The sequence below is a fragment of the Epinephelus lanceolatus genome, chromosome 15 (genome assembly GCF_041903045.1).
Source record: "Epinephelus lanceolatus isolate andai-2023 chromosome 15, ASM4190304v1, whole genome shotgun sequence".
NCBI classification, from domain to species: domain Eukaryota; kingdom Metazoa; phylum Chordata; class Actinopteri; order Perciformes; family Serranidae; genus Epinephelus; species Epinephelus lanceolatus.
Window position 1 is genome coordinate 23,342,379 of NC_135748.1, and position 27,118 is coordinate 23,369,496.

General features: G+C 42.1%; 1 long non-coding RNA gene across 1 annotated transcript in view; it reads left to right on the plus strand.

Moving 5' to 3' along the window:
* The window catches only part of LOC117267465 (uncharacterized), a 148,493-nt gene extending 123,886 nt beyond the window's left edge, over positions 1-24,607 (plus strand). The window contains exon 4 of the long non-coding RNA XR_004502567.1: positions 24,111-24,607. This is a non-coding gene — a long non-coding RNA (uncharacterized LOC117267465). The remainder of the gene's footprint in view (positions 1-24,110) is intronic.
* Positions 24,608-27,118: the final 2,511 nt, after the last annotated feature.

Sequence of the window (27,118 nt, forward strand, 5' to 3'; positions counted from 1 at the left end):
TCTCACTCAAATCCAGTGGTTAAAGGGTGATCTGCAGGGTCATGGATGCTGTCTAGTAGACCCCTGGTTGCCTGCTCTGAGGGTAGTGCATATATTTGTGTGTGTGTGTGTGTGTGTGTGTGTGTGTGAGGTTGTATTGTTGGGAAACGGGGAGCGTGACGAGAGTCTGCTGTGGATATAATTAATAGGCCACATGCGGCTGCACCAAATGTGTCACAGTGAGGGGAAATCAATCGATGGAGTCTGCCGGCATAAAGGGTGTGTGTGTGTGTGTGTGTGTGTGGGTGGGTGGGTGTGTGGGTGTGTGTGGGTGGGTGTGGGTGGGTGTGTGTGGTGGGGGGTGGTTGATGGAAGGGTGGAGGGGGAGGTGCAGGAGAGGAAGGTGGAGTGGGAAAGAGGAGCAGGACCCAGGAGGGAAATAAAAGAAAAGAGAGATTGGGAGAAAGACATGGGAAGAACCATGGGAAAAGGAAAGAAGGGAGTCTGGAGGAGAGCAAAGGAGTAAGAAAATGTTACAGAGGTAAAGGGGAGGAGGGTTTGAATCTCCCATCTCAGCTGGATAGAAATCACAGCCTTCAGCAATATCCTGCTGAGACATTTGACATGGAAATTCATGACCATGTCAATATATGGACACAACGTAGATCCAACACATACATCACAGGAAACTCCCCAGCCGCATATTTAACAGCTGCTTTTATCTGATCCATTTCAGCTTACTCTGAGTCCGTGCATTTAGCATGGGAGTCACAAGCGAAATCAAACCGTTACTCCCGTTCCGCCGCTGATATCGCCAATGCTTTGGAACCAATCACACCAAAATTAGGATACCTAAATGCAGTAGCGTCGATACTTTGGACTCACCACCCAAGTAGCGAGATATCCTTCCTTCTCAGGGCCCAAACTCTGCAGTTGGCCTGTTTTTAAAGAGTGCATATCTAAGTTTGGAGGCAGGGGAGGAAATCAATGGAGATAAGAGTTGGATAGAGAGCTGTGTGTTGAACAGGCTGGCAGCAGACTGAGAGAAGCAGCCTGTCACCAGCTGCAGGGCCCTCTCTGTGTGATAGTGTGTGTGTGTGTGTGTGTGTGTGTGTGTGTGTGTGTGTGTGTGTGGGTGGGTGTGTGGGACACGGGGACACATCTAGGCACACAGTCACTGATAGTGCTGCCAGGCGCCAGACACCCATAGATGAGACAGGGGGCGTTATCGCAGGCTGCTGCTGTTGCCCTTGGAACTTTAAGTCATGTGGGTAGGTATACAAAAAACCACATGTGCATGAACATCCATACGCTGACATGCATTTAGTGTACATCACTTGTGTACACACACACACACACACACACACACACACACACACACAGCCGAACTCCAGTTCCTCCTCTACCTGTAAACTGTCTGTCGGCGAGCGGGGGACAAATGTATCCACCAGATTATTGGGTGTAATGTGCACTCTGGGCCTAAAACCTTTCAGGATGAATAGTGACTGCTTAGCTGTGCTGGTTGTATTTCTAAAGGTTCACTGCGGCAGCGAAGGGAGTGATTTAAATATGAATGTCAAGCTTAAATAAATCCGTATTGAGGAATTTATTATAACCTACTTTAACTAAATAGTATTTTCCTAAAATAAATTGTTCTGGAAGTGCACTGTTATTGCTGCTCTACCTTTTTATTTCTACACCCACTTCATTACTGTTCGTCAGCGAGGTGGTCTGAAAAATCAAAGCCAGGCCTTTTCCTGCCTCCAGTCTTTTAATTTCACATTATAGGTTTCACTGCCAAATAACACTCTCAGTTCAGTGATGTTACACACCATATGTGGTTTTATAATTCTCTGGGCATGCGGTTTAATGCCACTTAATAACATTTTAATACAGCACACCAACATATTTGCATAGATATTTAAATGTCAAATTTAACATATTATAATTCATGTAATGTTGAATGTATTCCGTAGCTTGCAGATATATGTGTATTTCCATGTGGCCTTGGCACGTGGGGCGAGGCACATAACTCCATCAGGAGTTATCCTGGCCCTGCGTGTTTGTCACAGGGTGTCTGGATGCTTGGATGACAGTTTGCGACCAACATGGCACTTCAGGCATCACATGCTGCATGGTGTATGTCCTAGAGCCACTTAAATTTTACACAAATTCCCAAGTTCTGCCTTTGTTTTTACACCTTTTACACCTCGTTAGTCTTTTTTCCCATCAGGCAACACCCACTGATTATCACTTTTTTAAGGTTTTATATTAATCTTAGTTGTGTTTGTGTAGCTGTAGGCATTAAGTTTTGTCTTCATACTGCTGCTTCAATATCTTGAAGAAATACTTCACCTGCAATACGGTCATTTGTATGTTAAGTACTTGCTCTGTCTTACAGTGAATTTGTGAAGAAAATTCATGATGAAGTGCAGTAGAAGGGGGCTACTACAGCAAAACTATTGAGCAAATCACAAAGTTTGTTCACAATAACTTATGGGTAGAAAACCCCCACATCACAAACATACAATGAAATATTGCTGAGCAAACGCTGCCTTGGTCAGTTAGTTTTTAGCCACCCAAAAAAAGGCCTAACTAAAAAAATCAATATCAGTTTAAAGGCCTTTGCACACTGAGTCAGTTTTTTTTGTCCGCAATAGTCGCACATCTAATAATAAATACAACCTCATGTTGTATCAATCGTTTTTGCACACCTGCAGTCTGAAACTTTCGTCTTAAAATTTTCAGAACAGGTTCGATTGTCTGCGTTTTCCGCATCTGTCGAAAGCCTTTAGAGACGTTTGACCAAGAATCAGTAGAGAAAATGTGTCGGCGGGACACAGAGGAGCGGGGCGCACAGAATCATTTCATAACTCAGATAGCTACTTTCAGTAATATCCAGGTGGATGATAATGAAGAGGAGGAGGACCCCACACATACTGTGAAGGACAGAGAGGGAGGATAGCTCCGCCCCATCATGCAGCTGCAGTGCCGAATGAAAGACAGGGAGGGAGTGATGACAGCCAGTGGAGAGAGGCAAAGGAGGAAATGTGTCTTTTCATTTTGTCACGTATTGCGAATTTTCGCAACAAATACAATAAATTGCATTTGAATCAGTGTACAAGGTTTCTGTACGTAACGATTTTTTTCTTAAGACGGATTTAATAGCACATCCAAGAAACACGGACTTAGTGTGCAAAGACCTTCAGTGTTATATTTAGAGTATTTTCACTGCTTTACTGTGTCGCCAGACAGCCTTGTCCGACAGAGAACTGAAGCCATTATTTCAAAGCCACCAGACTCCACTGACAAAAACATTGATTTTACTTCACAGACCACGGGAGGTACTGCTCTATCGCTGCATCCATCAGGTAGTGTGTAAGGTAAAGTGGTGAAAATATCCATTTATAGTGCAAACTTAAACTGATATTGATTTTTTAGGTAGCTAAAATACACATTGCTGTGGCTTCTGTCCACAGCAGTACAGCTCAGCTTCCGTGCCGGTAGATTTGGTTTTTCAGAGATGCTAGCAAAACAACAAAGCACATAAACTGAGCATAGCAGAAACATCAGATGGCCTGGACCAAAATGTCTAACTATATATCTTTAAACTTTACAGTTATAGCTTAAAAAGGCCACCAAAAAAAACAGTTTGCCGATTTCATGCATCTCTCCTATATTAAAAACACAATTTTGAACTCTGCTTGTGTGTTCCATTGAGCAGAGTTGAAATGCACACTACTTGTGCGTGCAAAAAGACTGCTCAGGTGGAAGTGTTTTAAATAGTAAGGTTTTAGAGAAAATGCTTGGGTTTGGGAAGTCCTGAGCAAAGGACTGGATAAATGAGACTTGGATTAAACTGCATGAGTTGTATGACAAGTTACTGCAATTAAACACGGCCCTCTTTTGCTTCAATTCATCAAGAAAGTTGTCCATTTTTGGGTTCATCGTTCACCATGGAGACATTGAGAAAAAGACATTTTTCTTCATGAACTCAAGGTAACACGGGGGGAGGTATTCAAGATACAAATGATTGCAGTGACTTTGGTGTTTTTTGCAGAGTGCCAAAAGTCATTATAGTGGCTACAGTTTTTGTAGGCCAGCTTCTTTTTAAAACATGCTGCAGTGGCATGTTTGTACCTCATATATGATCCCCCCCTTCAGCCAGAGGATGCACGTCATCAATGTCTTGCATTTATTGGGATTAAACTCCGGAGGGGAGGGTTATCTGATATAACCCCCTGCATGAATTGCAGCATCACGCCACAAATACTGACACTGGACCGGCTTGCTGAGCTGAAGGTGTGGTGACTTGGAGCTCAGTCAGTTTATTAGGAGGCTACAGTATTAGCCAAGACAGCGAGCAGAATAAAGTAGATTTCAAAGTTGACAGAAAAGAAAACTTGGAGACTGCAAGTTTTATAAAATGGTTGGGATGAAATGTAAAGGTGACCCTGAGGGCCTGAACCTCGTGTGTAGTCTTCCAGTCCCCTACACAACCCTGCCAGCTACTGTATATACAACTGTAACAAATCAGCCTTGAGATTTATTTTACCCCGGAGTAATCCAGTCATGTTTCTTTGCGTTTTGCTCCTCCATCTGAAGTCTTTATTGGTGACAGCCACTTTAGATCAGGTGGTTGGTGGTTTGTTGGTTTTGGGGAGATGGGGGAAGCAAAGGAGCTGTCATTTGGTCTAAGGAACACACACCCCAGACCCAGTGCTGCCTGGTCTCTGTAACACCCCTCGCTGCCTCCCCCTAGTAAACAGTCCATTAGTGTAGTGCTCCAAGGTAAACATATTTACTGGCTGGTGACGGCTTGCCAGTGTGGCTCCTCAGGCCCTGTGGCAGAGGGGATTTCATTAGGCAGAGGGCAGGGGGAGAACGGAGGAAATTAATGTGCCATTCAAGATGATTTCTTTGTTTCCCATCAACATGATCACAGACAGGCCGCAGGGAAGAGATGATTTACGCACACAAAGGAAAGAGACAGGGAGAGAGAGGGAGGGTAAGAGGGAGGGAGAGAAAATATCACAAAAGGCTCCCAGTGCGTGAAATGTCTTCCTTTTGGTGAAAATGCTCTTGTCATGATTTTTGTTATGGCTTGAAGTGCTGGAATTGTTTTCAATCAGAAAAGCTTTCTTGTTTGTCATTAAGGATTGGAAATGGAAGTATTTCTGAGCAAAAACACCAACAGGCACAACAATGTAATGCAATTTTTTTCCACACTATCTACACACAGTAATCCAACCAATACGGTGATGTCCTGCAGCTTCGTTAAGAACCACAATAGCTGTTTTTTTTTTTTTTCATGCAGTACAACCTGGAGGATATTTTTCTGTGGCCTGCCTTGTTTATTAATAACTGCGGTTCACCAATTAATTATTTGAAAAGTACACACAGCTGATGGCAGAACGCTGGGTATGTTGGAAGATAGTTTGTACTGTTGTATTGTTTGTTCACAGAAGTAAAACTGTTTAAGTCTAAAGTTAACAAAGTTTTCTGGGGTTTTATTTTGTTGATATGAACAAAAATATTGCCATTAAATTAGCACACAAAACAGCAGGAGCAGTATGTTCAACAAAAGTACAATGAATATATCATGTAAAGGAAACCAGTGCTTTAATTTAAATTATACATGAAGCTAGATTCAAAATTAGGATTTAACTTAATAGGTAGATAGCAGCATTTGTGTAATTCAACATTTTTTGGGTTGGATTGAGTAAAACGTAATAGGAGAAGGTTCTGGTCAAAAGTAGGCGGCTTGGACTTTAACAAACACAGAAAGTGACTCAGAAAAACTGGATGCTAGCCTGTCTTCAGTTGGAGAGGAGTATTCTTCCAAATGAGTAAGCTCCACAAAGACTTGAAAACCTGGTATTCTTAGAAAATCAAACACAAAGCACCCCACAGTGCATTACCACTTGTAACAGTTTTGGAAGTTGGTAGGAATATTTTTGTACCCTGACTTTTACTGTACTTTACAGTACTTAGTAAGATTGCTTTTCATAGATTTTTATTACAGATTCTAGAAAGTAAAAGGAAGTATTTTTATAGAACATATCTGTGTGATCAGACTGAGCTGTGACTGCATCATTGGTAAAAGTCAAGCTCCTTTTGGGTCTCTGGTTTTCGTGGATAGGGTTTAAGTTGACAGCTGGAATTGGAAAGTATCCAGTGTGGTGGCCTCAGCTTTCTTTTTTAAGATATTTTTGGGGGCTTTTTGCCTGTATTTGTTAGGACAGACACAGTGTGAAAGGGGCAGAGAGATGGGGTGGCATGCAGCAAAGGGCCATGGGTTGGAATCGAATCCATCGCCACAGTGGCAAGGACTCAGCCTCTGTACATGGGGGCTAGTGGGCACCCAGGCTTCTGCTTTTTGCCGATGATGTAGTCCTGTTTGTTTCATCAGGATGTGACCGCCACTATAAATTGGAGCAGTTTGTTTACAGAGACCAGGATGAAGATCAGTGCGTCCAGATCTGAGGCCATGGTCTACCTTTGTAAAAATGTATATTGATGCAGAAAGATGCGCAGAAAGAACGAGGATGAAAATTAATTTATTTAGTTATCTTCATCATAATCTTGAGCTATTGTCAGAAGAGGACACCCACTTAAAAGACATCAAAAGCACAACTGACGACATATAATTGCAGGTGAAATTCCTTTACAGAGTTTCTTGGCTCACTGTCATGGATGACTTGAGGATCTCAGATATCTGGGATGACCTCAGAGTTGAATCAGTGCCCCTTTTCATTGAAAGGAGCCAGGAGAGGTGGTTCAGGCATCTAATTACTGCAGGGTGTCACCAGGACACCTCATGCTGTTTTGGGCATTTTGGACTATATGCAGCAGACTGTCTCAGAGTGGCCTGGAGAACATGCAGGGGAACTTTGTCCCTTTGCTAGTGTCCACAGAACTGGATATGTAAATGGATGAATGATATATTGGGATTCTCTAGCATTTGTTTTCAGAATCTAGTCGTCTTTTGCTTCAGAAATACTATTTTTACGGACCTCCAAAGTTACTACCGTCACTCCAGTGAGAGCTTTCATTCATTAATAATTATACAGACATGATATTAACTACAGTTTTTTTTTATAATCTTAGCTTGAAGTTGAATCAAATTGAATGGTGCAGTAGAAAAACAACCCACACAGAATGTCTTTAATCTAGCACGCAGCAATCAATGGTATTTTATAGATGAAATACACTTGGTCAAGACTTTTTTTTACTATAATTCATTAACATTCAGCAACATCTTTTTTCTTTTTAGGCAGTGTTTTTTTTTTTTTTTCATTATTTATCCTTACCAGTTCTTTTTCTGAGGTGCATATCAAGTACATTTGAGCATATCTCCATCTTGTTTACTCCTTCTTCTTTAATTCAGTAGCTGCCAAGGCCAATGCACTACAAAAGTCCCAAACATATTCATAAGGAGAAATGTGCTTCAGCTTCAGAAACGATGACAATTCAAAACCATATTAAAATCCAAAACAAATATCACAACGGAAAAAAAAACAACGTGCCGCAGAAAGACAAAACAAACAGCAAACGCTGCTAAAACAGAAATGATGCAAAGTCAAAAACACAAAAACAAATGAAAACAAAATGCAACAGAAAAACGCTGCATATCCAGTCAAATGAACAAGGCCTCCAGGTGGAAGAGCTTGATGTTTGACCTGAGAGAGAAACCAGACAAGAGAGTGTGTTTGTTTATGAAATGGGAAGAAAAGTGGAGTAAAGAGGTGACATAAAAAGGTACACATTCTTCTTCCAGTTGACTTTTTGTTTGTTTTTGACTTTGCATAATTTCTGTATTCACAGTGTGTTTGCTGTTAATGTGTTTGTTTTGGTTTTCTGCATCACTCTTTTCATTGGGAACTAGGGCTGGGTGATATGGCCTTAAAATAATATCACGATACTTCAGGGTATTGGGATAACGATATTCTTGACGATATGTCAAATGAGTAAAAAAAAAATCTTTTTAAATATAAGAAAATAGAATTGCAATAAAGATCATGAATGCTTGAGTTGTTTTTTTTTTCCACCTGGACCTTTATGCTCTCCCATTTCTTTTCTAATCATCACGCTGTAACCTGTGACAGGCTGTTATGATACCACAACTACCGCACATTCACATATGTGTAGTTTTTTGTCAAGCCGCGAGCGTCATATAGGTTTACATTACCACAGATTTATGACAAAATCACTTGACGACACTGACTCCTGTGTGCCTACAGCATGACAGGAGAGGGAGAGATGCTGTGCTGCTGCCAGAGGAGCCGCTGACTGAGTTCCCTCTGAGCGGTAACTCACTAAAAGAGTCTGAGAAGTGACACCACAGTTTATTCCACACTGCTAAAGCTGCTCCTGTTTTTGGGACCACCGCGGAGTCGGTTATAATTTCGCTTTCAGCCATGCTTGTTGTTGCCGTGGTAACAGTTTGATGTCAATATGTCAACAAGCTGAAATATCGCAAGTATCACAAGATAAATTTTGTGACCTGTATTATCGTGAATAAGATGATATGGCACACCCCTACTTGCAGCACACAAAACTGTTTGTTTTGAATTTAGTATGTCTTTTAGGATTGGCATCATTTCTGAAGCTGCCGTATATTTCTCCAAATAGAAAAGTTTTGGGATGTTTTAGCACGTTTGCCCTCGTTAGCCATCGTACAAAAGAAAGAAGTAAATAAAATGGCATTATGCTTAAATATACTAGATATGGTAGGCTAACCAAACGTCCTCTTTTGCCTGGACATGTCCACTTTTCACGTCCTGTCCGGGGCGTCCGGGGGGTGTTTATAAATTGATGATAATGTCCGATTTCTGTGTCTAATAAAGGTGTCGGGGAGCTCAAAGTTGGATTTTCTAATACAGAAGAGGTATTATTTAGAACATTATTTCATATTATTTATTTATTTATTATTTGTCCAGTAAGACTTGAAAAGATAGCTATTATTTTACAAGTTGATTTTTCTAATACAGAAGAGACATTATTTCTATCATTATTTCATTCCAGAGATTTTACATTTATTTTACATTTATATTTATATTTGTACAGTTGAAACTTGTAAAAAGATTATTATTTTAGGCATAATAAAAGCAAGTTGAGTAACCTCTGAGAAGCCTATCTAAATTTCTGTCGTTGAGAGATATTATTTTGTAATATAACTGAATTTTCTATCCATACATATAAACTTTAAATATATTAAAATTATAAGGCACCTTTGAGTAAACTGCGAGTATCATTTAAGTAGGCTATCTCATGGCCGGGGCGAGTGTCCTCTTTTTTGGAAATCAAAATATGGTCACCCTAAGATATGGGCCACTGGGAAAGTAATGGTAAGGGTAAACAATTGAACAAAACAACTGCTTAAAAAGAAAAAGATGTTGCTTAATGTTATCGTCTCTGAATCTGCAGTACGTTTCTTCTTATTGAAATGTTTTGGGCCGTCGTAGCGCGTTTGTCCCAGTTGACTACTGTACTTTTGTCGTCATAAAGGTGGAGACCTCATATCACCTGTTCTTTAAAAACAGTTGCTGTAAATATTTGAGTGTTCAGCCTATGTATGTTGTAGCTACATCCATGAACTATAGTCCACCATGTTTTACTCACTCTCCTCTCCCCCACATTCTGTTTCTCTCCTTCCATTCAGGTCATATTCAGGGTTGTATGACACCTGTGAGCGATGTGCTGGGTGACATGAGCTGCATACAGATGACCATAGAAGAAAAACAGGCCCCTTTTTATTTACACACACACAAACTCACACACACACGGTGTATTTTCAGGTGCCCATCTCGCTGTGCTAGGAGGCAGTTTTATGTAGTTGGTGACCTTAGACTGTGGAGCAGGTGTTTAGGGTCTGATAACATCATGACAGAGAGTACAGGTGTGACTGCATACAGACAGGAAGGACACACTCACACAAATAGAGGCACGCACAGACACCTATTGTATGCCATATTGGATGGCACGGCTCTTTGTTCAGTGACCAAAAGACGGCAGCGTCACACTGCAGGGGGATTATTCTCACGTTTGGATACAATGTGCATACATCTGTGAATGAATGAAATCTGTTTAAAAGAAAACTAGCAAAGACATGGATGTGTTCTACCCTGGGCTGCCCACTCAATATAAGCCTTTATACAAACATGCATCTGCTCAAAACAAACAATGCAGACAAAATTAATTAACAGTGATTATTTGCATATTGTGTTTACTTCCTGTGAAGCCCTAACCATTAACATACATGTCACTTTCACACTGACAAATAACCATCTCTGTGTGTCTTACAAGGCGCATTTTTGCAGCTGAATGTGATCAGAAAGCCTCCTTTTCAGCTTTAAAGCAGCAGCATTTGAGCATGTGTGCATCTGTGTGCAGTGGACATGCATATTTAAGAGCCCAAAGGTAAATGTCAGCTTTCACACCGTCCAGTGGGAGACTTGTCCTCTGCACCATCATGTGGAGAGAAGCAGTACAGCAGTGACTTCATTGACATTCCTCTCATAAAGGCAGCGGCTAACCCGGCCTCAGAAAGTAATCCTTCTTTGCTGAGACGTGGGAAGGAAGAGGACACAGTGTAAAGCTGATCGATTTGATCCCGACCAGGAAATTGTACATGTGCTTCTAGAGCTATGAAGTTTGTCCGCTATGCTGCCATGCAATCCCATACTTACACCCCGAGGATGAATACATAAACTGTTTCTGTGTAACATCAAACCGTGAAGAGATGTTTATAAATTCAAACTACAACCTAAAGTGCAGGATTTTTTTTTTTTTTCAAGAAGTCCTAGCCTGCGGGGTGATGTTTTGTTGATATCCAGCAAGGCCCAAGGTACAGCCTTGATAAGGACTGATATACAGACAGAGAATGTTTTGTCTCTCCAGTTCTCATTGAGCATGACAGAGAGGATTTCAGAGAGACTGCACTGCCAGATGGGAGATTGTTCCTTCATGGGTATTGTCTGCGAAACGCCTCGGAATATGTCAGCTTTATCTGTGTTAAAACATACCAAACATTTTTGCATGCGATACTGTGGTACCGAAGCTATAGCCTCTCCCATCTGTGCCGTTGCAAACTGTATCTCGGTCCTGCAGCATCCAGTACACAAGGCAGAAATAACTCCACTGATCTGAGGAGAAGGCTGCCACTGCCAAATTTGTGATACGTAAATGTGTGAAATATTGTGATATTGAGACATGGTTCCAGATAGATTATGTTGTATCAGTGAGCTGTGTTTTATCCCTCTCCCCGCTGCTCTCTCCTGCTCACTCTCTCCCTCTTTCTCTCCCTCTATCTCATTCACACACACATACACACATTGACACACATAATGCTCTATCATTTCCCTCATCCCGTGCAAGAGGTGTGAAAGGCAAATATATGCTCTCCTTCACTGTGGACATAATACTGAGGTCATGAATGGAATGTTAATGAATGTTTTACCACATACCTCTATCAGCGCACACACACACAGTCACACTCGCGCACCAGGATTTGCCGAGCGAGTACCAACTTAGCCAAAACCATAACAATACACTATTTCAAATATGCATTCCTGCGCAAGCGAGTGGGTGTTTTTTTCAGACCACGGCAGCTTGCTTTGACTTGTATGTCGAGCTGCAAGAATGTGAAAAAGAATGAGAAAACAAAAATTAAAACTGACCAGCAAGTGTAGGTAAAGGGAGGCAAAAAAACAATTCAGCTGTTTCTGAACGCGACCTGTGAACTTGAAATCCGTGTCACAGGGAACAAAGGGGACAGAGGGTGTGGGAAGGAGAGGCCGCGGCTCGCAGATCACTAGGCTGTGTTTGAGTATCTTATCGGGGCTGTCGCCAGCTCAACCTGGCTCCATTGACTTTGTGTGGGGATTAGAAAGGCCCACAGCTTCTGATTATTTGGGTGAGTGAGCGGTTCTGTGTAAACAAACATTGTGGCCGGGATTGTTCCAGTCACAACACGGCTGGTTGGCCCCTGACAAACCTCACATACACACACACACACAAACGTGTACACACACTATGGTGCATCACCCCTCTCCTGAGGCCTGTTCTACGAAGTCAGTTCAACTTACCCAGGATATCTTTTTGTTATCTGGTTTGACTAACCCTAACATTGGCTGTCTGGATAACTGGATAACCAGTCCAGTCACTCTGGGTTTTCCTATCGAGCCATGAGTGTGTTTATGTGAAAGAGGCGGGGCTGTTAATCACGAGCGACATCATCACAACTATGAATGAAGTAGACTACTCCATATCATATCAGATTAAACTGTACCGAAAGTGTCTGCGTCTACAGACAGTAAAAAGTCAGTGGCGTGGAACAGAAAGAACGCAGAGTGCAGAAACATTGAAAACACTATCCAAAAATTAATCGTCGGCCAAGACTGAAATTACGTGCAGGTGTCACTAGGCTATATGTGATATTAGTATAGATAATTATTTGCTATTTAGTTGGATGAAGACGAAACTACTTTGAATATGTCACATAAAATACTTCAAACTAACACCAGACTGTTTCTCCTACCGAAGTTAAGGGTGGAAAAAATAGCCTAGTTAATGACTGATGAGGTCTGTCTGACCCAAATGTTGCATTTATGATAACCGGAGGAAATTATTGTAATAAAAAATCATCTTTTTCCCCCCTAGGTCTCATCACACAGGTGTCTCGTGTCATTCTGAGCTGCAGTGATGGAAACAGAGTGTAAAAATAGCAACACTGTCATGGCGGACTAAAATTAACTTTACATAAGTTAAAATTGTGCTAAAATGATGTGTTTAGTGTATAAACGATCTCTCAACTTGTTAGAAGCTCTGTTTTAAAACCAGAGGAAATAGCGCCCTAGAACAATGAAAAGATTCGACTGACCTATAACAACATATAGGCTACACTTTTTTACCTGAGACTCCAGACTTTCGTCCATGGATTCTTTTTTCTTCAGTGATCTGAGTGGTCAGAGGTCGGGGTATTGGCAGATTGTGATCCGACACTCTACTCCAGAGCACGTTAGCTGTTCAACATAAGTTACCACGGTGATTTATCCCAGTAAAAAGAGAACCAGCTTTGTAGTACTGAAAACCCAGAGTTACCTGGCTAACTCCAAATCCTGCTTCGTAGTACAGGCCTCTGGTATGTCCTGATGAGCTGAGTTTAGGATTTAGCGGCATGTAGGGGTGAGGATTGCAAATTGCAGCCAGTTGAAACTTCTCCTGTGTGACAAGTGTAAATTCTTAGGGTTTCTTCAGTGTTGAGGTTTTTAACGGGAGCTGAATTATCCGCAGAGGTCTTTTCCTCTCCAAAATAAATGAACCAGGTGATTAAAACTGGTAAAAACACTGAATCAAGCAGTTCCATTGTCTCTCCGACGCTGTTCAGTACATTGCAGACGAGCAAGCCTGGCACCTGCTAATGTGTGCTCACTCTTTTCTCTGATAACTTAAGATCCAGATGTTCAGGAAGTGTTTTATCAGGAGCCGCATTATCCACAAAGGTCTCTTCCTCTTCAAAACAAATGGCTCTGGTGTTTTAAACCGGTAAGAACACTGAATAAAGCAGTTTCATTTTTAAAAATCGTGTTTTTCTAAGACTGGTCAGCATGTTGCAGAAAGGTCGCTAGCCCAGCACCTGCTAATGTGTGCTCATTTATTTCCTCTGCTAACTTAAGATCCAGATGTTCAGGAAGTTTTTATCAGTAGCCGCGTTATCCACAAAGGTCTCTTCCTCTCCAAAACAAATGGGCCCGGTGACTCAAACAGGTAAAAACACTGAATAAAGCAGTTTCATTTTAAAAATTAGTGTTTATCCAACACTGTTCAGCTAACTATGGTGGCTGCTGCGAAAGCACGAATGGCCCTACGATAGGGGCCAGTGTTTGGTTTGTCTGTTCTAGGCTACTGTAGAAACATGGCGCTGTAGTGTGGCAATCTCTGTAGATGAAGTCCCGCCTCCTATATGTAGATATAAACGGCTCATTCTAAGGTGACAAAAACACGTTTCTTATTTTCAGGTGATTATACACTTAAGAAAACATTCATTTAATTATATTACATTTCTGCCCATATACCCCCCTAAATCCTACACACTGGACCTTTAAGATTGTATTTTGACTATGAGTGGATGTATTGTTCCTTTTCAAAGTGAAACATACTGAAAGATGGCCAACCAGACTGAAGCTACTGTAACCAAAAACTGTTGGCATCTGTACACTTGTTAAAGCCAGGAGGAGTCAAGCCGAAGCATATTGGGGGTGAAGGGAGTCTCGCAACTCTAAGGGAAAAAAAGAGGATTATTTTATCAACAGCACAATAACATTATGCCAAGCAGATGGGAAACGGTGCAAAAAGAAAAACTTTGATAAATGTGTATTTATAGACACAAATCCTCAGTGAGACTCCTGTTTTATTTTTACCGCAACCTTTCACTGTGCATGTTCTTTTTTTTTTAAAAAAAAAAAAGGTAAAAAGTGAGAAGCACCCGTGAAGGGGCTGTGAAGTCGTCTGCATCTCCAAGATATCCATTCCAGATGCTGGCTAGACTTGGTGGAGCCGGGGCCTGCCGTACTGGGGGCTGGATTTAGTTGTCTTTTCCTCCAGGTGTGATGCCTCATGCTGATTCCCCCACATGTTCCATGGGTCTTATCCAAACACGCCGGGGCCGGTGACAGCGCCGGTAGGCCTGCCCTCCCTCCTGCCTGCCTTCCTCTCCCTGTGCCTCCCCTGGTGGCCTACCCACCCACACTGCAACAGCAGCAACCAACCAGTCCTCCTTCGCCTTACCTGTCAGCAGAGTGGCTCCCCTGAACCTCCTTCCTTTACTCTTTATTTCACGCCCTCCCCCAGTCCTTCAGACTTCTGTCTCCTTCTGCGTTCGTACCCCTTTGACAAGGGGTTATGTTCACACTGCCGCTCCGCAGGCTCTGCTGCAGGTTGGGACAGGCCGGTTGTTGCTCTAGTAACTCAATCGTGCTAGACGGTGATGTAGGACGTATTAAACTTGTCATATTTCAAGCCGGGTCAGTTTTAGGACGATACACCATCAGGGAGTGTTAGAGGGTTAAAAAAAGCAAAGTGGAGTGGAAAAAGATAACAGAAGCTCTGCTGTTTTGTGTATTTGTTCCCCAGCTGAATGTTCGGCGTCTATTTCCATCAAAAGTGTGGGTGAACAAAAATCACTTTTTGATCCTCACAGTAAAGCAAGCTAGCTAAAAGTCTTTCTTTTTACAATTTTAATGCACGTAACACCATGACTCAACTCTTCCGTGACAAAACTAATGTCTCCCTTTTAATGTACATGAATTCCTCCTACTCTTAAAGTTTTTTTTTTCCAGGGCAGAAACAGAAAGATGCAGAGGGGGCAAACATTATTAGCTAGCCCACACAAAATATGTTGTCTCATGGCTTGAGTTGGACGCCGTCCAGATTTGGCATAAAACTGAGGCTAACATATTTATGGGAACAAGAAACATGTTGGCCTTCGTTTCTTTGACGGAGATTTGTCTTGGTTTGTTGGTATTAATACAAATACTGAGCTGATTAATTGTTCCTTTCCCACTTGAAGTTTTTATCACTGAAAATGTTTTAGAACTGATTCATTACAAGTCAATTATGGAGTTACAAAATTAATTAGAAGGCAGGCATACATGGTGTTATTTTGAATGATGAAGGCAGCAGATTAAAATGAATCTTTTTTCTACAGAAGCCCTGAAATGAAATGAAATAGTTCTGTTTTCTAAATCCATTAATCTATTGAGCTCCCTCCAAGGCTCTATAGTATTAAGAAACCACTTTCTTTCAGTCACATCATACACACACGGTTTCGGCTAGTGTGTGTGTATGCGTGTACATGCATGTGTGAGCAGTCTTGTGTTGTCATAACTTTGCTGAGATACTTTGAAACTCCCCATGAGCCAAAGCAATGTAAATGATTTCCTGATGTTTAAACCATCATTGCTGTGATTAGACTCGCAGGATCAAGATTTCAGCTTATAAACTGCCTGGATCGTCCCCAGAGCTCATTACAAAACACACATACGATGGTAACACTTTTTTTGCGAGTGATAGAAAGCAACTGTGATGCGGTTTTATTGTTTTTACAGTGTAAGCACAACAGTGTTGCCCTCAGACTGGATGACGGCGGACGAAGCACGTCAAATCCATGACGGGGCTAATGTAAATAACATGGTCATCTGTATCTTATCAAGTCTTGTCCAACAACTCATAATACTGTAATTTCCCATTGGGGGTGATTAATATGTTGTGTCAAACTGAATCAAATGTTTGGCAACTTTCACTTAATATGATCAGTCCAACAAATGTCAGGAAGCTGTGGTTTGGTTTGGAAGCTGCAGTTCAGCTTGAACTCTTCATCACTGTCCTACTCCTCCTCCTTCTTGTTAGCTTGAAGATGCGTTGTTGTAACATCAGTATCTTTATTAATTTTAACATCAATAAACAGAGAAATGTACATACACACATCCAGTATGTGCACATATGCATCCACAGACACGTAAAAGACTAAGGGCCTGTCCCAATACCCACACTTCCCCTAGAAATACCCACTTGCACTTGGTTGTGCGGGTTCACGTTTAGGCTAGTGGTGTCCCAAAACAGAATTGAGGTAGTGGAAGTGGTTTCCAACACTTAAAACCCGCCCTAGATTCCAAAGGAGCCCCGACCCACACTTTCAACGAAGTGGAAGATGAAATTTCCCAGAACACCTTGCAAAGTCAGCAACTTCGGCAAGTTTTGGAAAACAGTTTGTTACTGTACGATCGGAATGTAGGCTATACAAACAACAGATGGTTGGACTAGCATAAACTCATCAGCAACTGGGTTGAACACAGCGTCAAAATATTTAAACAAATCGACTTACCCGAACAAAATCGATCAGAAGAATAATTATAGCACACGCCACAACACAAGCGCTGGAGCCGGCATTTTCATTGCGTCGCTACTACGCGTGACGTATGCCTGCACGTCGGCCACGCCAATGTGCATGAAGTGGTGTCACATTTCTTAGGGAGTGATCTCGACCCTAATATTCCTCACTTCCCTCATCAAGGGTTATCTCGCAAACGAGGGCACTCGATACCAAGTGGAAGATTTAAGGCGTAGAAATGGGACTGGGCCTTAATCCATCCCACCCCCCACCTCAAAAGTACAAATGGGACGGAAAAAAAATAAAGTGAAATTAAATGAAATCAAATTAAATTAAATTGAATAGAATTAACTTAAATTAAATTAAATTGAATTGAATGGAATTGAATCAAATTAATAAAAAAATTAAATATATACAGTACAGGCCAAAAGTTTGGACACACCTTCTCATTCAATACGTTTTCTTTATTTTCATGACTATTTACATTGTAGATTCTCACTGAAGGCATCAAAACTATGAATGAATACATGTGGAGTTATGTACTTAACAAAAAAAGGTGAAATAACTGAAAACATGTTTTATATTCTAGTTTCTTCAAAATAGCCACCCTTTGCTCTGATTACTGCTTTGCACACTCTTGGCATTCTCTCGATGAGCTTCAAGAGGTAGTCACCTGAAATGGTTTTCCAACAGTCTTGAAGGAGTTCCCAGAGGTTTTTAGCACTTGTTGGCCCCTTTGCCTTCACTCTGCGGTCCAGCTCACCCCAGACCATCTCGATTGGGTTCAGGTCCGGTGACTGTGGAGGCCAGGTCATCTGCCGCAGCACTCCATCACTCTCCTTCTTGGTCAAATAGCCCTTACACAGCCTGGAGGTGTGTTTGGGGTCATTGTCCTGTTGAAAAATAAATGATCGTCCAACTAAACGCAAACCGGATGGGATGGCATGTCGCTGCAGGATGCTGTGGTAGCCATGCTGGTTCAGTGTGCCTTCAATTTTGAATAAATCCCCAACAGTGTCACCAGCAAAACACCCCCACACCATCACACCTCCTCCTCCATGCTTCACAGTGGGAACCAGGCATGTGGAATCCATCCGTTCACCTTTTCTGCATCTCACAAAGACACGGCGGTTGGAACCAAAGATCTCAATTTGGACTCATCAGACCACTGCACAGATTTCCACTGGTCTAATGTCCATTCCTTGTGTTTCTTGGCCCAAACAAATCTCTTCTGCTTGTTGCCTCTCCTTAGCAGTGGTTTCCTAGCAGCTATTTGACCATGAAGGCCTGATTGGCGCAGTCTCCTCTTAACAGTTGTTCTAGAGATGGGTCTGCTGCTAGAACTCTGTGTGGCATTCATCTGGTCTCTGATCTGAGCTGCTGTTAACTTGCGATTTCTGAGGCTGGTGACTCGGATGAACTTATCCTCAGAAGCAGAGGTGACTCTTGGTCTTCCTTTCCTGGGTCGGTCCTCATGTGTGCCAGTTTCGTTGTAGCGCTTGATGGTTTTTGCGACTCCACTTGGGGACACATTTAAAGTTTTTGCAATTTTCCGGACTGACTGACCTTCATTTCTTAAAGTAATGATGGCCACTCGTTTTTCTTTAGTTAGCTGATTGGTTCTTGCCATAATATGAATTTTAACAGTTGTCCAATAGGGCTGTCGGCTGTGTATTAACCTGACTTCTGCACAACACAACTGATGGTCCCAACCCCATTGATAAAGCAAGAAATTCCACTAATTAACCCTGATAAGGCACACCTGTGAAGTGGAAACCATTTCAGGTGACTACCTCTTGAAGCTCATGGAGAGAATGCCAAGAGTGTGCAAAGCAGTAATCAGAGCAAAGGGTGGCTATTTTGAAGAAACTAGAATATAAAACATGTTTTCAGTTATTTCACCTTTTTTTGTTAAGTACATAACTCCACATGTGTTCATTCATAGTTTTGATGCCTTCAGTGAGAATCTACAATGTAAATAGTCATGAAAATAAAGAAAACGCATTGAATGAGAAGGTGTGTCCAAACTTTTGGCCTGTACTGTATATATATATCTAAATGAATGGGGGAAGAAAATAAGTAAATAAAAAAATGAAAATAAGAGGGAAGATCACAAATGACAGGTTGAGGATTGTGTTAGTGCGATACAATACACTTCAGTTTAAGTACACGTTATATTAATATAAAACTTTGAGCAACTTCGACAGATTTGGACATTTCATAGGGTCACTTACAGTATATTCCCAGGTACTTCCAACATGTGGGTTAAGTCTGTCCTCTCTAGATGTCATATGCAGGGACCCCAGATGTTGTGACAGAGATTGCAGGGTAATAATATTTAAAATAAGACATGTTTGAATGAAATCTGATTAACTGGAGGAAAAGGCTGATTGAAAATTACATGGACTGATTATGTTTCGTGTAAGTCCCCTTTTAAACATATTTCACCGTGCCGAAAATTCCAATCTATCTGAAGTTGGCAGTCAAATTCTCAGCAAAACAAAGTTATGCTTCCATTTTGGGGTTTTGCTCATCAATGGGAACCAATGATTCCCCGCTGTCAGTTCCAGGTGAGGCACCGCTAGCAGTGGCTCAGGACCCCCCGAGCCACCTTGTCTCGTGACATCATTGCCAGTCATCCATTTTGTCTCCTCTGCTCCAGCTGGAGCTGGATGCTGGACCTCGGTGAGGCCCCAGTGCTGGTATTAATTTCTTGGGCCTGTTGGCGTCTGTCCCCTGGCAGCCCAGCGCCAGCTCCAGCCCCAGTCTCAGCCTCAGCCCCAGCTCTGGTTCCATCTCCATGTAGGAGTGTTACTGGAAAGCTGGCCAGTGGGATCTGGCTCTGATAATCATTTCAGGCTAGACCTGCCAGCATCTGTAGCAAAGCTTGCAGGAGATGGGCTATTAGTATTCAGAGAGGACAGACGTGAAGAAGAAAAAGATCTGTAATAAAAAAAAAGAACACACGTCCTGGAATTATACATCATCTTCACAACATTTCGAAAAAAACAACTTTTTTTTGCGGGCCATTTTTCTACAATATGGCTTTATAGCTTAATACCGATATGGTCATGCCTTTGTGGAATTTCAGTGTGGTTTCCAAGATTTTGAACAATTTATATTTGTAAAGGGCTGTTTCCAATTGCAAACAGAAGGACTAGCTGAATAATGAAGTGGAACCTTTTAGGATTTCTACAGGAGATAAGGCACTAAAGTTCACAAGTCGTTTCATGTTTAATGCATTCACCACTCGAGCACTGTAAACTTATACACTGAAGAACACTTTGGGATAAATAAAAACACATTTGATGACCCATACGCAGTGTTCAGATGTTGGAACGAAGCCTATGCGCTGCAGCCACTTTGGATTATGTTACCATAAGACATGGATTCCAGGCAGAACTGTGTGTGGAGGTTTATTCCTTTCAAACAAGCCAAGCTAATGAAAAACAAACTTGAGCATTTGCGTCTCTATGTGGTCAGCAACCTTCAGTTTTTCATTTTTTACTTAAGGGAACATTTTTCTAGTCGCTGTTCTTTTCATGGAGCAGTTTAAGGTTCGTCTCTGTGTCACAGTCTCCACTGCTACTGACAAAAGGCATGTCCCACCTCTCAAACTTTGTCTTTCAACTGTATCTACATCTGCTATTGATTGGTACGTGTGTGTTTGTGATTACAAGTGTCCATTACTTGTGATTGTGTGTCTGTGCGAGTGGAGGTGGTCAAAAAATTCCCACAGGATCTGGTACAGGCGGTCCCAGGATTCCAGTGGCTTCATGGGATGCCGCACAGTTTGGTAGGCTATTAGTGAATGTTTAACGTTGAGTCAACATGAGGGAATACTGTACCTTCCCTCTCTTTATGAGACCAAGATGCAGAATGATTAAACCTCATCTCAGACAATCATTATAACTAGGCGTACTTGGACTGGAAAATCTTTTTTTTTTCTTCTTTTCAAATGAACATTTCATGGGTGGCTGATTTACACTATTTTCTCAGCTAAATGTATTGGCTCTCATCTAAACATCGACATCCACTGGGTTTTTGGTTTTTGGAGAGATCAGCAATACCTTTAACCCCTACAAGGTTTTTATTCTGAAGAGCAGGGGGCAAATACAACATGTGGAAAATTGATTCTGACAGCTTGGGGATCACACAAGAATAGTAGGAGCCAATCCCGTTCAATGTTGTTATATAACATTAAAACTCACTGGCAGTGGTGTGGCATCATTGCATGCTTCACATATAAACCAAACATCACATTCATTTTCTTTACGCCTCCGCACTTGGATGGCTGTGGAAGCAGTATGTTTTCAGGTTGTCCATCCATCCGTCCCATTCTTGTTAACAGGCTAGCTTAAAAACGCCTGGAGGCAATTTCTTCAAATTTGGCACAAATATCCACTTGAACTCAAGGATGGACTGATTAGAATTTGGTGGTCAAATGTCAAGGTCACTGTAACCTTGTCTGTCTCATCCTCATGAATGCTATATCTAAAGGACACCTTGAGGAGATTTTGTCTAATTTGGCACAAATGTCCACTTGGACTCAAAGATAAACTGATTGCAATTTGGTGGTCAAAGATCAAATGTTAAGGTCACTGTAACCTTGTCTGTCTCATTCTCATGAATGTGATATCTAAAGAACACCTTGAGGGAATTTCATCAAATTTGGCACAAACATCCACTTGATCTGAAGGATGAACTGATTAGAATTTGGTGTTGAAAGGTCAAAGGTCACTGTAACCTCACATTTGTCTAATTCCCATGAATGTGATATCTCAAGAGGGCTTGAAGAGATTTCAGACAAACATCCACTTGAACTTGTCAAAGGTCAAGGTTACTTTGACCTCATCTGTCGCATTCTTATTAATGCAGTATCTAAATAACACCTTGAGGGAATTTCCTCAAATTTGGCACAAACATCACGTTGTACTCAATGATGAACTGATAAGAATTTGGTGGTGAAAGGTCAAGGTCGCTGTAACCTCATGTTTATCTAATTTTTGTGAATGTGATATCTCGAGAAGGTCTTGAGGAAATTTTGTCTAATTTGGCACAAACATCCACTTGGACTTAACGAACGGATTCAAATTTAGTGGTGATCACTGTAACATCATGTTTGTCTGATTCTCGTAAATACAACATCTAAAGAATGTCTTGAGAGAATTTCTTTAAATTTGGCATATACTGTACATCCATTTGAACTCAAGGATGAACTGATTAGAATTTGGATGTCAAAGATCATGGTTACTGTGACCTCGTTTGTCATCTCATGAATGTGATACCTAAAGAACACCTTGAGGGCGTTTCCTCAGATTTGGCACAAACATCCACTTGGACTCAACGATGAACCAGTTAGAATTTGGTGGTGAAAGGTCAAGGTCACTGTGACTTCGTACGTCGCATTCTCATGAATGTGATACCTAAAGAACAAATTGAGGTAATTTCTTTAAATTTGGCACATACATCCATTTGAACTCAAGGATGAACTGATTAGAATTTGGTGGTCAAAGGTCAAGGTGAGCCTGTCTGTCTCATTCTCATGAAAGTGATATCAATAGGACACCTTAAGGGAATTGCCTCAAATTTGGCTCAAGCATCCACCTGGACTTAACAATTAACTGATTAGAATTTGGAGGTGACAGGTCAAAGGTCATGGTTGTCTAATTCTCATAAATGCGATATCTCAAGAAGGCCTTGAGGAAAATTCGTCTAATTTGGCACAAACATCCATCAGTCCACTTGGACCCAAGGATGAACTGATTGGATTTTGGTAGTCACAGTTTAAAGGTCACTGTGACCTTACAAAGCATGTTTTTGGCCATAACTCAAAAATTCATATGCTAATCATGACAAAATTTCATGTAAGTATCGGATAGAATAAATTGATGAAGTGATGACTTTTTATATCCAAATGTCGAAGGCCAGCTTCACTCTGACATCATAATGTTCTGCAAAAACACTTTTCAGGCCATTATTAAACACCATATCTCAGGAACAGAAGGGGAGAGAGACATTTGGGGCGTTTGAGGCGTTTGGGTGTCCACCTTGAGACTGTGCTGACTGTGTAGATCTTCTGTGCTCTGTGGTTGAATGTGTGTGGAGCATCCATGTTTTAGAATACAAAACTTCTTTGCAGCAACATCCATATGGAAAGCACTGTCATAGCCACATATGACTCTGCACAGACATGGATGTGAACTGTGCCTGCAGCTCGACTGAATCGCGTAGGCATACAACTGTGAGGCGGTAATTCTATTTCTTTTTATTGAAGCTATCTGTGCGTGAACACTTCACAACATGACTTACTGACCTCCACCATGATGCCCATGAATCTCCTCCTTCCTGGACTAAGAGCTCCTGAGAGGTTTCTCCAACAAGCTGTTGTCCCTTCTGTAAACACAAGTACTGTAGAATACACTCTGTGTGTGTGTGTGTGTGTGTGTGTGTGTGTGTGTGTGCGGATGGGGTTATTCAAAAGCTGTTCCACTTGCATGGCAACGCCTCATTACCCATACTGCCTCCTTCTTTGCCCCGAAGTGGGGTGCGGCTCCCCTCGCTGGGCCCAGTCGTCAAGGTGACCCAACATGCCCCAGGATGGCAGGCAGGCAGGCAGGCAGGCAGACAGACAGGCTGGGAGAGAGGGGGCTGTTCGCTCTCTCTTTATTGTACTGGGGCCACCGTATGCTAGCTAGTGCACTAGGCCCTGGGTAGTTCCAGACTGCCGCATGCGTCCCGGTGAGCAAGCAGCTGATCTCATTTTTCAACACACAGCTGCCCCAACATCAGGCCCAGGTGAAGGTGACCTCCCTTGCCTGTTGGAGAGCCTCTTAAAGTGGTGGGTGCCGTCAATGCTGTGCCAAAATACCTTAACTTCTGGTGATGTAATGTGTTGTTGTTTTGATTGTAGGTCGGTTTATTAAGTGCAGAAGTATTAAGATCATCATTTAAGTGTTGCGTTGACAGTATGCAAGTTTCATATAGACACAAATATGACGGTTATTGTTGCAGGATGTACACTGTCTCTTCTCTGCAACAACCAGCACATCAGAAAACACAAACAAGCCTGTAACTGTATATCTCATCCTTTTATCTCTTCAGACATCCATCTCTATCCGTTGTTCCTTCTCACTCCATCCATCCATCCATCCATCTATTCATTCCTTCCTCTCATTTGTCTTTCTCCCTCCCTTCCTGTCTCTTCCTGTCACCCCACTCCCTCCCCCCTCTAACACAGGACAGATTGGGAAGCCGTGATGGCGGCACAGAAGTTGAGGGAGAAGCTATTTATCCCAGACGGATCAGGAGGTGTGTGACGGAGGTGTGGACGGTTGCTGCAGGTCAGTGACGTTGGCAGGCGCCAGGCAGGCCGGCCCACATGGCTCGGGGACTGTGGGACTACAGACAGATGGCACCTGGTGGGTGACAAACAATTAACAAACCAACAAGAATAGCTGGATCGGCAGTATACCCACAAGCACAGGAGATAGCAAGAGAGCGGGTGCATCTGTGCTCAGAACATTTTCACTCTTTACTTTTCCTCTTCCCCGAGTCTTGTTTTGTATAACAGTTGCAATTTACCCATGTGTCTTTTTCACAAAAACACTCTTGTTGTCGTGTCGCTATAGAACAGTCTAAATAAAGCGGTGTTGAACATATGCGGCCAGCATATGTTTCTGTTTATTTCAGTACAGTTTTGAGAGAAGCAGTGGGTAATTTAAATGTATAATACAATGAAACAACATATTTGATATCTACTTAAATGTTGAGCAAAAGTTATAAACAATCATATAAAGTTGCATGCAGGAAAAGCATTAACTGTTGTGCTGTATGTGTGTGTGTGCATGTGTTGTTTGAAAAAACTCATGCTGGAAATTGATTCAGTGCATTTGTTCGAAAGTGAGCATGGTGGCCGATGGTATTTCACCGCCTAACTACATCCAAATGTCATCGTGATAGGGTGTTTCTGCACTCCACTCCCACTTACTGTACAGTGAAGATGTCCTCTGTTGGTCATAAACAAGAAAATCTGCAATTTTGCAAGGAGTATCTCTTTCAAGAGTGGGGAGAGAAGGATTATTATCCATACCTAACTGTGTGTAAGTAAACGGCTGTCATCTGGTAGAATTATTGGTTTGGACTGGCGTTGGTCCTAGTGTGTGTGTGTGTGTGTGTGTGTGTGTGTGTGTGTGTGTGTGTGTGTGTGTGTGTGTGTGTGTGTGTGTGAACACATCTGGAGTCTAGACTCTGTGGCTCTGTGGGCAGGATCCTATCTACGAGCAGCATCGGGTCCGGAGACCGGCCATGTTGACATAGGTGGCACACACATACCGGCATCTGTTTCAACAGTCAGTACTCTCACCAAATACCCCCCTTTCACACACACACACACACACACACACACACACACACACACTGCCGGACACTTTTATCCTCCACTGAGGGATGGATGAGAGGAGGAGGGAGTGCAGAGGGGAGACAAAGTGAAGGTAGAGAGGGGGAGGCAGGGCCTTCTGAACCCTCAGAGGTCCCTGGTAACGAAAAGCAAATGCAACTTCTCAGAATTAGCGCTGTAAATCCTCCGATCCCCCTTTTTCATTGCTGCGTCAGGATATGAAGACATGGAGGGGAAGACAATGTGTGTGTTTTTGTCGTCTCCCCTTGTGCTAGTTGTGTGTGTAGTTTTGTACATAGGAATGTGTGTATATGGGTAACAGACAACATGTAATGAATTTCCTCTTCAGGAGTTATGGTTACTCATAAAAAATGGCCCAACAGTAGTCTTGGGGCGAAGTCTCTCTCCCTCTTTCTGTGTGTGTGTGTGTGTGTGTGTGTGTGTGTGTGTTCAAAAGAGAGAGCGAGACTGCCAGTGGGCTGCATTGCAGGGTGTATGCTGAAGGAGCCTTTAGTGCTTCCAGATCAGGGAGTTTTATTAGCCCATATCAGAGTACTGCCACTTTTGATTTACGTCTATGTGATGTCAAAACACACACACACACACACACACACACACACACACACACAAATGAATGCACGCTCATTCATATACACTGTTTAATGCTCACACTTACACAAATATTATACAAGAGTAGGACAGAAACACTGCATTGAATCAGTATAAGAACAACACTGGAAGACGGATGGACTGATGCAAAAGAGTATAAGATGTACACGACAAGCCTAAGTGATGGAGAGCCAGTCAAACTGATCACTGCAATACTCCGTAGCCAGTTTACATAATGGCTTGACGTATTAATGGGATAAACACAACGATAAATCTTGGGCAGAGACTGACATGCAAAGAATGCCGGAGCAATAGGCTTTTCACAGTAGGAAAATAAACACTGATAAGACTGTGGGAATAATCATGAGGAGGTATGACACTGTGTGCGTGTGGTTGTGCTCACACGTGCACACGCAGAATAAATACAGAGAGGCAACAGCAGCACCTACAGTGCAGCAGCTTAGATTTCATTTAATACAAACTACTCAGGAGAGGATGGAGAACAGTACGTATTAAATATATGCGTGTATTTCAGCGGCGGCAGCAATAGAAGTGTCCAGTTTCATGCTAACTCTCTCTATTCTTAAACCATCCAACAAATGGACTGTCTATTGGCAAACTGAGTCGGTACAAGCATTAAATCAATGAAAATGAATGAGCCTCTGGAAAGTGGAGAAAAAAAATCAATTTTCATATACAGTGACCACGGCTGAATGTGCTCAGCTCCACTGTTTATGCCTAGTCAAAACGTCGGCGAAAACAAAGGGCCTCTCCTCAATGCACATAGCAAATAGAGATCCACTAATAGAATCTGGGAGATAAATTTTCCTGTCACCTTCTCTACCTCCAAAGAGCCTCTTGGTCGATAAGGGAGAAAGATTGGGTTGAAAATTGATTTTCCAGAATAATTGCTATTCTCTTCGTCAGGGGGGGACTCAAGTGTCTTCGAGGCTTTTTCCTATTACAGCTGCTGGCTCTCCAATTTACCTGCCCTGTGAAAATACATGAAAGGGCACAGCCTTTGGCCTCTGCAATCATCAAGGTTGTGAGGCTTCCAGCAGATGAGATTTATGGTGAGTTCAGTGTGATTGGCCGGCGGTATTCCGTAGATTGATAACGTTTGACCTTTGCGACACGAAACCTGAAACATAAATGACACGTAAAGTTTTTATTGTCCTGTAGAAACCTTGCTGAACGTATTTGTTTTGCAGGTTGGGGTTGTGCAGTGTCGTGCAGTGCTC